The following is a 17,448-nucleotide window of genomic DNA, read 5'->3' on the forward strand; positions in this document are numbered from 1 at the left end:
TTCATGCACTCCCTGCATGCCGTTGTTTAGTGTGCAGGAACCACACCAAGACTCTGGCCACAGCCTATGCAAAGGCCTCTGACTCTGCCCCTCTGTCCGGGAACATGAGTGCCCACTCCTGGGGTGCTAGGAGAAACCTCTTGCACACTATCCACGCTCGCCAACCAGGATATCGGGGCTATTGGCTGCCGCCTCTCGCCTGTCTTTGTCTGGGTTTGGTGCGGGTGTTAGCTTGTGTTGGCTGGGTCGCCACAGGCTCAGCCTTTCCTCAACTTGGATGTCTGTGCCACAGCCTAGCTCAGACGTCTGTGCCACAGCCTGGCTCTATTCACCCCCTTTGCCCGCCTTAGCGCCTATTCTCTCAGTTCCAAGTGAAAGCAGCTCTTGCTTAGGTTAGTGAGGAAGGCAGAGTGTTCCTTTCTCCATCTTATTTCCTTCGGGGTTGATTATATATTTAGTCAATTTTTCGCTCAACCATACCTTCGTGTTCAGTGTGGGACTTCCAGATGCTCCAAGGATAGATTTTTCTGTCTCTGGTTGAAGAACTTGTTGAAATTTATCGGTATCGCTCCTCACGGTGCCATTTCTCTGACGTCACTTGTTTCAGTTATTTTAAATGGGAGAAATTTGTTTGATATACGTGTTGACTGACTTACGAGCTCGGTTATAGAACGAATTAAACTCGTATCTCAAGGCACCACTGTACTTACCAGGTTCATTCATACTGTCACAATAGGTAAGATTTCCTTCTTTTTTATGGCTGAGTAGCATTCCATTGTGTAAATGTACCACCACTTTCTTTATCCACTCATCTATTGAAGGAGACTTGGAGTACTTTCAAATCTTGGCTATTGTAAATGATGCTGCAGTTGTTCATAGAGGTGCATATATTCTTTTGAATTAGTGTTTTGTGTTCCTTTGGATAAAGTCCCAGAAGTGAAATCACTTCTTCTTCTTCTTCTTATTATTATTATTTTGTTGATCTGATTGGATGTTTTCTGCTACCTTGTCTTCTAAATTGCTGATTGGACCCTATGCTTCATCTAATCTACTATTGATTCCTTTTAGGGTGTTCTTAATTTTAGATATTGTATTCTCTATTTCTGATTGGTTCTTTTTTCTGCTTTCTATGTTATTTTTTTATGTTTACTATCCCTATTTTAGTTTTCACTGAGTTTATCCATTCTTACCCTAAGTTCACTGAACATCCTTATAACCATTGTCTTGAACTCTATATCTAGTAGATTGCTTGTCTTCATTTTATTTAGTTTTTCTTCTGGGGATTTCTCCTGTTTTTTCATTTGGGGCATGTTTCTTTGCCCCTGATTTTGGTTGTCTATGTATTTGTTTCTGTGTATTAGGTAGCTCTGTATGTCTCCCAATTTGCTATAGTGGTTATAGGTAGTAGATGTCTCTTGGGACTCAGTACTGCAGTCTCCTTGATCACCGGCACTAGGTCCTCCAGGAATGTCCCTTGTGTGGATTATGTGAGACTTCCTATTGTAGTTGAGTTGAGTCTTGATTGCCATTGGTGCATTCGTGGGTGGTATTGACCTTCAGGCTGGCTGAGTATGAGAACTAACCCAATCAGTGTATGAGCTGCTATGTGGGAACTAACCCTATGAAGTGGAATTTTTCCCATCAGGGTCTGGTGGCTGCCCAGATATTCCTTTGGGTATGCTGCTTGTGGAGCTAATAAGGTTGTGCTCTGATATGGTCTGAATCTTGCCACGGGGTTTATTGGTTCTGTAGCCTCTTGGGAAGGACTCTGGTGTAGATCAGTGTCAAGCACTGTTTGTAACCATCCCTGGGCTACCTGTTTTGAGCTACAAAGAAATTCATAGTTTGTGGCTGCCTCTGCTGGGCCTAGGTATGTGTGGGAGGGGCCAAGCTGCACATCAATACCAACTTCCACCAGCAATGAACCCAGAAGCAGGTTAGTGAAAGGCCCAAAGAACCCCAAGATCTGCCTCTGCATGCCACCTGCCTGTTAGGTTCAGTCACTGAAAGAGCCTCTGATGGTATGCAGGTTGGATGAGGTATGTCTTAAGTGCATCACCAAATAGGGGCCAGTTGTGTTCACCAGGCTGATACTGATGTAAATTTGGCATCAGTGCTGGTCTCAGTCTACTCAGCAAAAGTCTTAGGGTACCTCAAGGTCAGCAGCCACCTGCTGGGGGCCTGTAGACTTTTGTGGTAGCGGGAGAGGCAGCATCTCAGTGAGTCATCAGGGTGAGGCCATCAGAATTCATCAGTCTAAAGCAGACCAAGATTTGTGGAGTGAGGGCTGTGCACAGAAATGGTGGTGCTGGCATGTGAGGGACAAAAGGCCCTTGCTCTAGAGCCACACTATTTGGTTTCTGCCACCCCCTGAGTCTGCCTGGACTTCTTTTAGAGCCATTCTAGAAAGTCTGCACAATAGGCCCTGACTGGAAGCAGCCAGATGACTCTTCATTAGGTTAGAGCTCAGCTGAGCTGGATGGACCATAAGGAGTCAGGAGGATGGGGCTAGTGGATATTCTGGGGAGGAGTCAACACTGATTGGGCATGTAGAAGATAAATGTTCTTCTTCCTTGATGCATACAACTCTGTTATTTGTCTTTGACATCCCAAGTCTTCCCAGACTTCCTTAAGAGCCCTACAGGAAATTGTTCTGTGGGCCTGGGTTGGCAACTTCCAGAAGACTCCTCCATGGGGCACAAGTGGGGCAAAGCAGGGGCACAAGGAGTCCAGAGGGTGTGGCCAGTGTATTTCATTAGGCTGATGTTGTACTGAGGGGAGTGATTGTCCCACAAAAGATGGCATCTGTGTGTGTTGTGGGTGAGAGAATCAGCACAGGGAATTTGGCAGCTGTTTCTTTAGCCTTATTCACAGAACCACACAATCCTCTGACCATGTTTCCTCTACTAGAGCACAGTGTGAGTGGCTGCAAATGAGATTTTATGTGCTGGCTCTTTAAGAGGGCACATGGGTTTTTAGCAGACTCCTGTCTCTCCTTGGCAGCACAGCTAGAATTTTCACAGCTAGATAGTACGTGAGCTCCTCTTCTTGGCTCTGGTGCTCTGGGCTGGGGAACCCAGTGTGGAGTTGAGACTCTTCACTGCATGGGGGAACCTTTGCAACTGATATATCCCTGTGGTTTCTCATGTGGGTGTGGGGCCAGCCCTTTTTGTGTCTCCATTTTTCTTTCTATTCTCCATATGGCTTCTTCTGTGAATGTTTGGTTATAAGACTTTTATTTATTTAGACTTCAGTTTGTTATTCAGGTTGATGATTCTATAATTTAGTTGAAATTTCAGTTTGATCCTGGGAGGAGGTCAGTGTAACTTCCACCTACTCTGCTGCCATTTTAGATCTTCCTTCTATCATTTCTTAATGTCTTCTAACTCATTTTGAAGTATTAGATTAGAGTTTTGTTCTGTATTATGAACATGCCTTTCTGGCATGTTTTCTTTGCTTGTGGGATACTGTTCAATTCCTTGTTTTATTTGCTTTTTCTTTTTTTAGATTAGAGGAGAGGAGATAGTGAGGAAGACTTCCACATGCACCCTGACCAGGATCCACCTGGCAACCCTGTCTGGGACCAATGCTCAAGCACAGAGCTATTTTTAGCACCTGAGGCTGATGTGCTTCAACTGAGCTATCCTCAGTACGCAGGGCCATACTCAAACCAACTGAGCCACTGGCTGCAGGAGAGGAATAGGGAGAAAAGGCGGAAAGGGAGAGGGGAGTAGCAGATAGTCACTTCTGCTGTGTGCCCTGAATGGGACTCAGACCTGACTTCTACATGCTGGGCTGACACTCTATCCACTGAACCATCAGCCAGGGCTGCCATTTTATTTCTAATAATAACTTTGTATATTATCTTTATTTTTTTCTTTTGTATTTTTCTGAAGTTAGATAAAAGGAGGCAGAGAGACAGATTTTCGCATGTGCCTGATTGGGATCTACCTGGCATGCATTCCTACTAGGGGGCTATACTCTGCCCATCTGGGGTGTTGCTCCGTTGCAACTGGAGCCATTCTAGGATCTGAGGCAGAGGCCATGGAGCCATCCTCAACACCCAGGCCAACTTTGCTCCAATGGAAATTTGGCTGTGAGAGGGGAAGAGAGAGACAGAGAGGAAGGAGGGGGGGAAGGGTGGAGAAGCAGATGGGAGTTTCTCCTGTGTGCCCTGGACAGGAATCGAACCCAGGACTTCTACATGCCAGGCCACTGCTCTACCACTGAGCCAACCGGCCAGGGCCTGTATGTTATCTATCTTGATACTTTTTTTTTTCCTGAAGCTAGAAACAGGGAGAGACAGCCAGACAGACTCCCGCATGCGCCCAACCGGGATCCACCCAGCATGCCCACAAGGGGGCGATGCTCTGCCCACCAGGGGGTGATGCCCCGCCCCTCTGTGGCATCACTCTGCCGTGACCAGAGCCACTCCAGCGCCTGGGGCAGAGGCCAAGGAGCCATCCCCAGCGCCCGGGCCATCCTTGCTCCAGTGGAGCCCCGGCTGCGGGAGGGGAAGAGAGAGACAGAGAGGAAGGAGAGGGGGAGGGGCGGAGAAGCAGATGGGTGCCTCCCCTGTGTGCCCTGGCCGGAAATCGAACCTGGGACCCCCGCACGCCAGGCCGACGCTCCACCGTTGAGCCAACTGGCCAGGGCCTATCTTGATACTTTTTATAGATCATTTTTAGTGAAATAGTTTTTCCAAGCTTTAGAATGAAGTGGAGGTTCAGCAAAGCATTTCTTACTTCCTAGAGCCCCTCTTGTTTCTGTATGGTATTTAAATACAGGGAAGCTTTCTTTCTCAGCTTTCCTGGCTGTGCTTCCCCACCTCCCCTACTTTGGTTTGAACTTTATCTTCCCTTTGTTTCTGTTGTCCTTATTCTACTCAATTTTGATTGCACTTCCAGAAGCTTCTCCCTAATGCGGACCTTGTCATAGAAGAGCCGTGGTTCTACAGGGGCCCTTCAGTTCCTCTTACTGCAGGCCCTTGCACTTAACTCCTGTTGATAAGAGCTAAACCTCCAGTTTCGGTTGCTGTTCTCAAATTGGTCCTTCATAATGTCCAGTGAGACCTGTTGATTACATTGTGGTTTTTATGTTCTCAGGTCCCTAAGTCAGAAACCCCATGGCTTCCTGTTCTTTCTCCTGCACAGATGGGCTACCATCCAGGTCTTGTGAGAGTTGGCTCGTCTCCATCCATTTATATTTTGGGATTCGAGAGGATACTTTGTCATCTAGTTTTGTTATAAATGTTGTCCATTGGTTTTTGGTTTTGCTATCTTGTTCTATATTTAGTGCTGATTTGGAGAGATTGAAAAACTATACTTGCCACACTGTTGTCTTCCCGGAATCCTTCCCTACCAAGTAGGATCTTTTAATAACTGCCTCCCAGTTTTCTTCTCACTTAGAGCAGGTAGAACTATTTTATTTTAGCCTTCCTGGTGAAAACATTTAAAAGTGATTTTTTGAAGAGAACTCCTCTCTCTTCTCCTCAGCTCTCTCAGTCACTCTCGACCCTCTCCTACTCTCCCCAGGCAGGTTTATAGCAGGGTGGAGGGGAAACAGATACGCTTCAGAGCTTAACAGTGTGACAGGCTGCTTGGAACATCTTTCCCGTCTTTATCTCCATAGGACTAAAGCAAAGGTGAGTGACAGCAGACCATTTCAGAGATGAAAGCTGGTTCTGTTCCAACTGAAGCTTAAGTGATTCATTCTTAAATAGGAGGAAATCATTTAAAATACAGTTTTTCTGGAGCTGAAATTACACTTTCAGCTGGAGGCAGGCAACAACCACCAGGGGAAACCAGCACTGTGACCCAAGAAGCGCTCTTAATGCTGTGTTCACATGGCGAAAATTGGAGAGGTCTGGGATTTTAACCTATTATAAAGACCAGTTTTGTGAGAATAAACACGCAGCAGCCCACCCACAGTGTCTTTCCTCTTTATGCCCAGCTCTGGAGGAAGGCAGTCGTATGGCTGAAGCCAGCACTCCTTCGTCCCGCCTGGCAGGCCTGTGCCCTCCCTGGGCAGGGAAGGGCTGTCAACTTGCCAGGCTCTGTAGTTTTCCCGTGTAGGCGCTGGGCATCCTTGGAAATGCAAGCACTGTCCTTCTTGGGGCCTCCACTGACAGCTAGAGCTCCTTCTGAGTTTCAAAGGCGGAAGGTCCTGTTTGATTGGCAGTTTTTTTATTAGTTGGGAGCTTACAATCAGCCCTCTACTGCATGCCAGCATTTGGTGTCTGGCTCGAAAAGTGTCTCTTGGTGACTTTTATTTGCATTGGCCTGCAGAAAATAGTAAGTTTCCTTAGTGAGGAGGAGGTGGGAGGAGGTAAAGGGCACATGTGAAGCCTAAGTATTAACTGTGAGGACTTAAGTATAGGATGTGCGGCCTCTCTGGCAACCTCAGTTCCGCTGCCCTTTGCAGGGGGGACAATGCTGGATCATTAACCACCCTGGCTGAGCACCACTGCAGGGCACGTACAAGTGCAAACATTTTAGAGGTTAAACTTCCAGGGTCCTTCAGAGGTCCCTAAAACAGGAGCCCGCACCTGGTTAACTGCAGACGGGGTAAAGCTTTGCCCTATAAAAGAGGTTGCCAACTGGCAGCCTGCAGATGAATGTTGTTTGGACTTCAGAGAGTTAAAATTTTTTAAATTCTCTGAATGTTGCCAAAATTTAAATATTAGGAGACTTCTTGGCTTTTTTTAAAGGTCAATTTCTGGCTTCTCTTGAGAAATCAGAGACCTGGCAGCACTTTCTCTGCCAGCTCTCCTTCTCATTTTTTTTCTTCTCTTTTCAGCACGAACTTCTCAAAGAGTTGCTCACACCCGCAACCTCCCTTTCTTGCTCCTATTTTCTCTGACACGCTCCCAGTCGGGCTCTGCCCCTCAAGCTCCGCCACAACATGGCCCTCGAGGTCACCAGGGACGCCCCTTCTCATGTTTCCTCCAAGGTGACCTGTGAGTCCCCGTGACACTGGCCCCTGGTCCCCCTTCCCTCCCTCCTGCGCTCAGCCTTTGCTGACCTGCCCTCCGGGTTCTACACTCTGAGGCTTTCCTTCCTCTCTGGCCTCTGAGCGAGGAGATCTTCGTGTCTCTGCCCTTGGTCTTCATTTCTGCCCACAACTCTTTCATGGTCTCATGGCTTTAAGAAAGCGTCTGTGTGCTGAGTCTCAGGTGTGTATCTCCAGCTCAGGCTTTAGCCTGAACTGCAGCCAGCGACATACCTGCCCACTTAACACGTCCTCTTGCTGTCTGGTAGAACTCTTATATTTACATATCCACGCTGATCTCCTGCTCTTTCCCTCTTTGCCAGTATCTTCCCTGTGTCTCTCCATGCTCACTCCCCACCTCCCCCCTTCTCTCCAGGCTGTGCCCTGGGAGAGTGACTACTAAGGGCTGCTTTACCCTCTGGCTTCTGGTTGGGTTCTACCAATGCAGATTGCAGCAGGAGGCCAGGGGAGAGAGGAGAGTAAGGTCAGGGTGTTTATTCCTTGGGCAGGGTCTCACAGGGCTAGCTGTATCCTTCTATCAAATGTAAGTCAATACAGTCATCACCCTATTTTTCTGTCCCTTTAAGCCTGGACCTGGTCACTATTTACCATTTTCTAAACTTGGGTGTCATGCTATCTTGTCATTTCCTTACGCCCTGCCCCCACCTTTGTAAGCAGTCCCTTCATTAAACCCTCCATGAATGATCTTAAATTGAGTGTGCCATCTGTTCGCTGCTGAACCCTGATTGTACTTTACATTGCTGTCCTTTTTATTTGAGGGGGATGTGATTGAGAGTGACCATCTTTGTGTGAAGTCAGAAAGGAAGATGTGCGTCCATCATATTGATGTTAGCTTTGATGGAAGCCTTAGGGATCATTCCAATGAATATCTGTGCCTAGACCTTCACCCACAAGGATAAATAATTTGGGAACAAATGCAAATGAAATAAAAGAACATTTGCTTTAGATAGTAACGGCTGCACACGCCAAGCCACACGCAGACTCCTGCGGGCCACTCTGGCTGTGGAAATATAAAACTGTGATTCATAAAAATCTTCCAAGAAGGTTACAAAGTGCACTTCTACACATTTCCAACCATTTGCCAAAAAACATAAAGAGGAAAAATATTGCAACTTCTTAATGTGAAGAGCAGGCATTGATTTAGCCGCCAGAGACAGAGGAAGTTAGAATCATTATTAATTTATCTACAGACACTGACCCACGCCATTCAATAAACAGGGGATTTAATGCAAGGATTATGTTTCATTAATGCCAATGTTTACTCTTGTTGTTAATGCTATCTGTATGCTCAGGAAAAAACTCAATTAAGCAAGATCCTAGTTTGTTAATGCTTCACGTTCTTTTTTGCATCTGATTGACTATGAAAGGAAAAAATATAGAAACTCTTCTACTAATAATGGTTGGCACAACAGAAGAGACTTCCCTTCATGTGGAATTGTGAAATAAGCAAGAGATTTTATTTCTAATGACACTTTCACTTCCTATCCCTTTCCCCCCTCAGGACTCCTTTTACTACTAATATCTAGGATTTAGATACAGCCCTGTTTTTCTTTCTGCAAGTAAAACAGTCTGAATAATGTATTAACATGAAGCCTTTAGAGAAAAGATCTATGGACTTTTCCAAGGATATTTTTGTTTTTAAGACTATAAATAAAAAAATAGCAAAGATAAAACACAAATCAAGGTGAAATAAGTATCAGTAATATATCATTTGGGGGTTAAATTATTTTTAAGGGCTCAGATTAAGGAAATTAAAATCAGAAAGGGCAAATAATCAGAGAAGCAAAGATTTATGCACAGGAGGTTTATTCTACAATTATTTATTCTGGTTGAAGCAACAGAAAATATTACAATATAAGAATGGTTAAAGTATAATATAGTCATATAGTAGTTAAATAAGTTGTTATATGCCCATAAATACCGATCAAACATCATCTTTACAAGGTTTATTTGAACATAGAGGAAATTGTTCAACAGAAAATGATTGGCGCAAGAAGGAACTATATGTTTAATGTTATTCTTGTTTTGATTATATGTGTATGTGTTACATTTATGCACACCTATATTAATAAATAAAAGATTGGGAGGGCATATGCTAAAATACTAGCAGTGATTATCTCTGGGTGATAAGATTATAGATGATCAGTATTTGGTTCTTTGTAAGTTCTATATTTTATAGATTTATTGCAATAAATGTTAATTTTATAATTTAAGTCAGAAAATTACTTTTTTAAGGAGAGTACATTGATTTACAGAAAAATGATGAATTTCAGGCATCAAGTAATGAGCCTTCGAATGGGTGTGAGAGCCTCTATTATATATGCTAGACAACAGTAATTAACAAAAGATTTATAGAATAATAATAATAACCTTTATTGGGTACTTACCATTACGCATTAACATACTTCATACTTGTTGTTTCTCTTTTAATCCTTTTAACAGCCCTATGAAGGTAGGTACTAGTATTATCCTAACGTGGCAACTGAGGTTAGAGAAGTTAAATGCATTGGTTAGGGTAAACAAACTGTTATAACAAAACCTGAAATCTCATTGGGTTAACAAAAAAGAGGAGGATTCTTTAATCATGTAAAGCAGTGGTCCCCAACCTTTTTTGGGCCATGGACCAGTTTAATTCAGAAAATATTTTCACGAACCAGCCTTTAGGGTGGGACGGATAAATGCACAAAATAAAATTATGCAACTGGCGTAAAAACTGTGGTATTTTTAAATACGTATAATTGTCGAACGTACGATATTTATTGGGCTAAGTTAAAGGAGGAATGAGCATGTCCTCATTATTCAGGCTGTTTTTAAATTTGTTATTCTGACAATGTTTCATGTCTGACATCAATATGTAATATGATAGGTTCAGGCTCACTACCAATCATGAACCTACAACAATAAAAATAAACATGAATCCACTGTGTACTCATATGCAACTTTATTAGAAGCGTCCTCTTAACATTGCACCAACAACATAACATGAGTAACATCCACTCCGCCTCCAAACACTTTCCAGTCACTATGGTAATGTTTAAACATGCCTTAAAAATAAGATACAACACAAAAACAAATATAGAGTGCATGAAAAATATAACTCACCATTGTTATGAATATTGTAAGTTAAGGGTTATTTATTATAATGTTTATATAGAATGAGAGAGTAGTCTATCTCTCAACAACCATAATGCTAAATCAGTGGGAGCTCTGAGCTTGTTCCTCTGCAACGAGACAGTCCCATCTAGGGGTAATGGGAGACAATGACATCCAAAGTGTGTTGCATATGTCCAGTGTATTCCGTAATTTTGTTTTGGTTGCTGTCACTGCAGAAAATCCTGCTTCACACAAATAGGATGTCGGAAATGGCAACAGGGTTTTTAGTGCTTTTGTGGCGATCTCGGGGTATTCTGCCATGACTTTAATCCGGAACACCAGCCGAGTTGTAGTCTCAAACATATTTTTAAGGCCGCCGTCATTTGCGATCTCCAGAAGTTGATCCTCTTCTTGCATAGACACGCTGGATTCACCTGGTTTGTTGACAAATGAATTGTGGATCCATTCCTTGGCAATTCATGCGTCTTTTGTGGTTGGGAAGTAGCATTCAAACTCTTTTAAAAGCAAATACAGGTGATCGTGCACCAGCTGGGACAATGAAGGTTTGGGCTCAGTCTCTTCCAAAATTCCCGTGAATGTTTGAAACATGTCAAATATACCCCTGTTCACGCGTCGTCCCCACAAATCCAGTTTGGCTTTAAATGCAGCTACTTTATCTGCCAACTTGAAGACAGTTGTCATTTTCCCCTGAAGTGACCGATTGAGTTCATTGAGGAGGTTAAATATGTCGCACAAGTAAGCGAGTTTTGCGACCCATTCCTCATCACTGAAATGTGCTGCTAGTGGTGACTTTTTTTCCAAGAGAAATCTCTGCAGCAGCTCTAGTAATTCAAACACTCTGGCCAGGGACCTCCCTTGGGATAACCATCTTATTTCTGTGTATAAGAGAAGGTGTCTGTGCTCCGGGTTCATTTCCTCACAAAGCTGCTCAAACAGGCGCGAGTGAAAGGCGTGTGCTTTGATGTGGTTAATAACTTTAACGACATCATTCAATATGCTGTTAAGTTCCGGTGGTATATTTCGGCTAGCCAGCATTTCCCTGTGAATGACACAATGCGTAGACTCGTATTCAGGTGCAACCTAATCCGAGTAGTTAAACCAGACATCCTTCCAGTCATGGCAGCAGCTCCATCTGTGCATATGCCGACACAAAAAGACCATTTCAGTTTTCCTGATATATAGTCATCCAGTGATTTAAATAGTTTATAGGCTGTGGTTTTCGTTGGCAATGATAACGCACATAACAAATCCTCATGCACATCCTCTTGATAAAGATAACTCACGTAAACAAGTAGCATTGCCTTGTTGTCAATATCTGTATATTCGTCAACCTGGAGAGCGTACCATGGTGATTTATTAATCCTTTCCAACAATTGTGATTCAATGTCCTCTGCTATTTCCTCAATGCGCAGTGTGACGGTGGTAGCCGAAAGAGGCATCTGTGCTATCTTTTTAACCACAGCCTCTCCTAGAAGTTCACGACAAATGTCTTTAGTGGCTGGAAGGATCAATTCTTCACCAATGGTGAATGGCTTCTTAGCCTTAGCAATACGATTAGCCACCAAGTATGATGCTCTCAGTGCACTTGCATTTATTGATGTAGTGGCCACCAGTAATTGTTTCTGTCCTTCTTGTTCATGCTTTTTTCTTTCGAAATACTCAGAAGGCTTGTCTTTTAAAGTAGGGTGCTTGGTCTCCAAGTGGCAAAGCACTTTTGAAGGCTTCATTGCCTCATTACTTAGCTGGTCGCCACATATTATGCAGAGCGGCCTTGGTGCGCGAGAATCACCAGTTGCAATAAATCCATACTCCAAGTAGGACTCCTGGTATTGTCTGTTAAATGAAGCCTTCTTTTTCTTCGAGGTCGTACATTCTTCTTCTGTCTCCTCACTGGCCCTTTTCCACTTGGCAAAAAAACTTTCGATGGAATTTTGTTTTTCACTCATTTTGCTAGTTTATGGGTTTAATTTTAGTGGCAACGTATCATGTGACCAAGACAAGCATCAAGAGTGAGTCTTAGATGGATGTAACAGAGAGAATCTGGTCATTTTTAAAAAATAAAACATTGTTCAGACTTAAATATAAATAAAACAGAAATAACGTAAATTATTTATTCTTTCTCTGCAGCCCCGAGGTTTGGGGACCACTGATGTAAAGGATATTTCTAATTCATGTGAAATCCCATTAGCAGCACCAGAGCCGTAGTGTGGAGTTTCCACTCCATGCGTCAATGCAGGCCCTGCTGTCAGCACATGGCTTGCAAGGTTGCCCCAGGTATTTATGTCAGTACAATTGAGATAATAAATTCCCTCCCACATTTTAGTGGCTCAATCATGTCCCTCTTAACTACAAGGGAGGGTAGGAAACATAGTCCCAGGAGGGAAGGGAACAGGGCTTGGAGGCTGGCTCTCTAATTTCTGCCATATGAGATAGCTTACCAGGGATCATACATACACCACATAAACGAAGAGCAAGATCTAAATACAGTCAATCCTGTTCCAAAGCTGACATCTTAACCACAGAGCTAGACTTTACATTACAGAGGACAATAAGTTTAAAAACTGACTCCCTTAAGCTTTGGGTGATAGAGCAGCAGTCACTGTCTTTGGAGATGAACTAGCCAACCTTTTATTTTTACTTGGTTTTGGAAAAGAGAATTTACTTTGTCTTTTAAAAGCTAGATTCAAAATTAAAAGAGAAGTTGAAAGATGGCCAAGACTAGATACCCAACAGTGGGTCAGACATCTAAGAATTACAGATGGGATGAGCTGAGGTAAAGAAATGCCTTCAATGGCAATAAGACAGATTTTACTAGAGTGTAATGCAAGAAGAACAGCATGCTTAACTGATGACAAAGAAATAGGAAAATTGCTCAGCACATGTTCTATCAAGAATAGTCTTCAAATAGGAAAGAGCAGAACAAATATAATGAAGAGGGAATTGGAACTGAGATGCAAAGCAACAGTGAGTGCAATGAATTCTAGAATACTTGTTTCATGAAAATGGACGAGGGGCATACATTTGCCTTCCATTACTCCAAAAATCCAACCAGAATGAAAGTATAGACTGGGACAGGAAAGAAAATCAACCTGGGTTTCACAGAAGAATGAAAGACTTCAATGAGTTTCTGGAAAGTGGAAGGAGGTTGAGAGTAAGTTGGCAGATGAAAGGCAGGGGAAGATGATAGCTTAGCACCAGTCACAGGGAACAAAGGATTTCTCTGCCCAGTGGATGAGGCTTTGGGCTGAGAATTGACAGGTCCTGTGGAAAGCAGGTGTGAGCGGTGGGAAGCAAGAGGGGTGGGGGAAGGGAAGCAGGTGTATATGTTGAAGGTCTATCTATAGAAGAATCTATTAATGTAAAAATCATAATGTATCTGAAACAAGGTAGAATGTGGAAGGGAGTGGAGAAGGTGGGGAGTCAAGTCAGGATGTCAGTTTTTATGTAAAAAGAAAGAGGTTTGAATATTACTTAATACAGTGGTGATTGATAGAAAAACTGAAAGACATTTTTAATGAATCAGTAAGAAGAGAATAGAGCATGGAAAAGTAGAAACAAAATTCTTATCTTTTGTCAAAATTCTTATTAGGTCAAAAAGTTGCTTTAGTGATAAATTAATAAATAGTAATATTTCTTAATTTTATCCAACAAATTATCCAGAAAAGATAAGTACCTACCAAAAGAATAAAAATATTAAGAGATTGCTATTTGGGTAGTGCCACTGGAGGGTGGAGAGGGGACACTAGATTGTAAGGTCTTCTGCCCTACTTGACTTGTTCATGTATTATCTAATGTATTATCTCCATGGAAAGTAAAAATCAGTTCACCTCTCTAGATTCCCCTACTTTATCATACAACATTTTCCCAAAGAGCCTATTAGAATGGATTTATGTCCCTACTGCCAGCTATTGTAATTTAGCAGGTGGCTCTGATACACTTGATTCATGGCCTATCTGCTAGGAACTATGGCTGTAGGATGTGAGAAATTATGCCCAGTTTACTGCCAAAATCATTGATATGAGAGCTGAACCGGCATCCTCTGCTCTCATTCACAACACACTTCTTCTGAAACGTGGTCAAGTCGGGCTGCTGACTTCCTGGAAATAGAAGTATCTCCAGGGCAAAGTCTTATAACCTCTTCTCAAGACTGAGGCCGAGAAGATGGCACCACCCTTACGGCCCAGAGACAGTCTTATTTATGCCCTCAGAGAGTAACACCATTTAACATGACCACAAAGTCACTTTTGGCATTTACAATGTAAAGGTGACAGCCCCTTGGACTAGATACTTTGGACTGACTAGCATACTCTCTTCTCATGGTAAAACCATACTGAAAACTAAAATAAATTTAGAATGTTGCTTTGTAGATGTGCAATCAAAGCTCCTTGGATGAGTCAAATGTTTAATAGAATACAAACTCCGATGGCCCGCCACTCATTTCCACAGCATGGATCCACCCAGTAGACCAATGCTTCCCAACCCTAGCTACACATTCACAAAAGGTGTTCTTCCAAAGTACCAGTGGATCTACCCTAGATCAATGAATCCGAATTTCTGAAGGTGGAACCCAGGCATTGATATTTTTGTTAAACTTTCCAGGAGATTGTAACTACAGTTAGAGTTGAGACTCATGATGCACAAGAGTCACAGGGCATGTCTGCCAAGCTGTCTGAGACTTCCCTTCCCCTGACCCACATGGGAGACAAACTACATGTGCCCCTGGGAAAGGACCAAATGGCTGTGGCACCATGTTGATGACTTCCCTATGGTGCATGACCAGTTCCTTAGTGAAACAGGTCCAGAAACTCCATGTTGTCTGCAGTACAAATAAAACTTTACCTCATAGGTGTTAATTTAATCATTGTAGCAATCCTGAGGTAGGCATTATTACCTGTTTTTCATAGATTAAAACAGGTAAAGTAACTAGCCTGAAATCACATGGTTGTTAGATGGGAGAGCTGGCATGTGAACACAGATGATCTGGCTCACGATCTGGACTCTTTGCCATTCTGTTGCATCTCTTTACAATAACTGAATTCTAAGTGCTCCTATTTTGACTGATGGAGAAGACTAAAGCCATAAAAAAAAAAAAGCCTTCCACCCACTTCCACAACCACACTCACCAGCTCACTGCATGGGTGACTGTCCTCTGTGTGTGTGCAGAATTGTGGACTCAGGGACATGGTTCTAGTGTTAAATCATCTATCCCTTCATCATCAATCATCTCTTCAGTTGGCTCTTACTAGTTGTACACACAAGAGATGTTAAGCACACACTGTAACATCTTTCACAGAAAAAAAAAAAATCCCTTCCGTGATCACACATCTCCCCCAGCATGCTCCCCTATATCGCTTCTCTCTTCTCTGGCGAAGTTCCTCAGGAAAGGAAAGCACTTATCCTCCCTTCTTTTCCCATTCTACTCCAGTCAGACTTTAGAGCTTCCCCCTTCCCGATACACACACACATCTCATTAAAACAGTGCTTATTTGGTGGTTTCTACACTGCCAGCTTCAGTGGTCCACCCTGGGTCTCATCCCGCTCCCCTTATCGACTGCACTTGCTGGCATTAATAACCTCACCTGGAAACTTCCGGGACACCGCTCTGTCTCAGCTCGTTCTCCTACATTACTGGCCATCTACTCTTTCTCAGCCTCCTTTGCCAATTCCCCTCAGCCCTTTATTTTGTAAGCACTGGCTGCCGTGGGCCTGCGATCCAGATTTCCTCTCTCTCTACAGTCACCCCATAGTGGTCTTTGCAGTACACTGATTATCTTTAAATGTATATTTTTAAATCTCTCTATTACTATGAGATAGTAAAAGATTTATTAAAAAGAACATAAATTGTGCTAACCACAAAGAAGGAAATGTATAAATCAAAGTGCGTTCAAATTTAGACTATAAACAGAAAGATGCTATTCAGGGAGTAAAAAGTTAAGCCACAGAGTGGAAGGTATTTATAATGCACATATGAAAAAAGACCTGTATATTATACTATAAAAATAACTTCTACAAATAAAAAAAAGATAGACAAAGCAATAGAAAAAATGGGCAAAAGACTTGAACAGCCCAGACCTCTTTGCTACACTTCAGACTCTAATATATAACTGCATACTCACAATCTCCATTGAATAGGCATCTCAAATTTAACCCACCCAAGACAATGTATGTTTCTTCCCTTCCTTCTCAGCTGCTCCTTCTTCAGTAAATGGCAACTCCAGGGGCCAAGTGCACAGAGGAAAACCAATGGCATCATCCTCAACTATTCTCTTTCTTTTATACCCCATATCTCATCTATATTAGTTTTCTATTACTGTGCAACAAATGATCATCCTTTAGTTTTTCAGGTTGGGAATCTAAGCACAGCTTAGCTGGGTTCCCTGGCTCAGAGTATCTTACTAGGCTAGTCAAGGTGTTGGCCACGGCTGCTGTCATCTCAAGGCTGAACTATGGTGGACCACTTCCAAGCTCATTCAGGTGGCTGTTGGGAGGCCTCAGGTTCTTCCTGGCCTTTAGCTGGAAGCCACAGTTCCTTGCCATGTGGGCCTCTTCAAGAGGGTCATAGGGTGGCATCTGACTTTTTCCAGAATTAGCTGTGGGGACAGGGGGTGGGGGGCAGCTGGACAGAAGTCACATTTTGTAACCTAAACTTGAAATTGATATACCATCACTTTTACCATATTTTTTTCATTAGAAGTGAGCCACTAGGTCCTGGCCGATTGGATCAGTATACAGAGCTTCATCCCAGCATGCAGAAGTCCTGGATTTGATCCCCAGTCAGGGCACACATGAGAAATGACCAGCTGCTTCTCTATTCTTCCATCTCCCCATTCTCTCTCTCTTCCCCTCCCACAGCCAGTGGCTCAGTTGGTCTAAGCATTGGCCCTGGGCACTGAGGATAGCTTGGTTGGTATGAGCATCAGACCCAGATGGGGTTGCCCTATGGATCCTGGTCAGGGTGCATGTGGGAGTCTGTCTAACTCCCCTCCTATCACTTAAAAAGAAAAATGAGCCATTAAGTCCAGCCCTCTCACAGGGTATATGAGGATTATTGGGGGCCAACACGGTGTCTGTCAATCACACAATCCAACAGAAAATGCTGCCATTTCTATTTTTAAAATATGTGCAGAATCGAAATACTTTCCACCACCCTCACTGCTAGTACCCTGGTCCAACCCTCTATCATCTCTCACCTGGTTTATTGCTGTAGCCTCTTGAAAGGTATCCTTCCTCCCTAATCCCTACCACCCTTTGGTAGCTCACTGTGTGAGCCTTTGAAAATATCAGCCTTCAAAAATGTATGTGAAATTGCCTGCTAAAAAAAAA

This window comes from Saccopteryx leptura, chromosome 6 (assembly GCF_036850995.1).
Source record: "Saccopteryx leptura isolate mSacLep1 chromosome 6, mSacLep1_pri_phased_curated, whole genome shotgun sequence".
Classification (NCBI taxonomy): domain Eukaryota; kingdom Metazoa; phylum Chordata; class Mammalia; order Chiroptera; family Emballonuridae; genus Saccopteryx; species Saccopteryx leptura.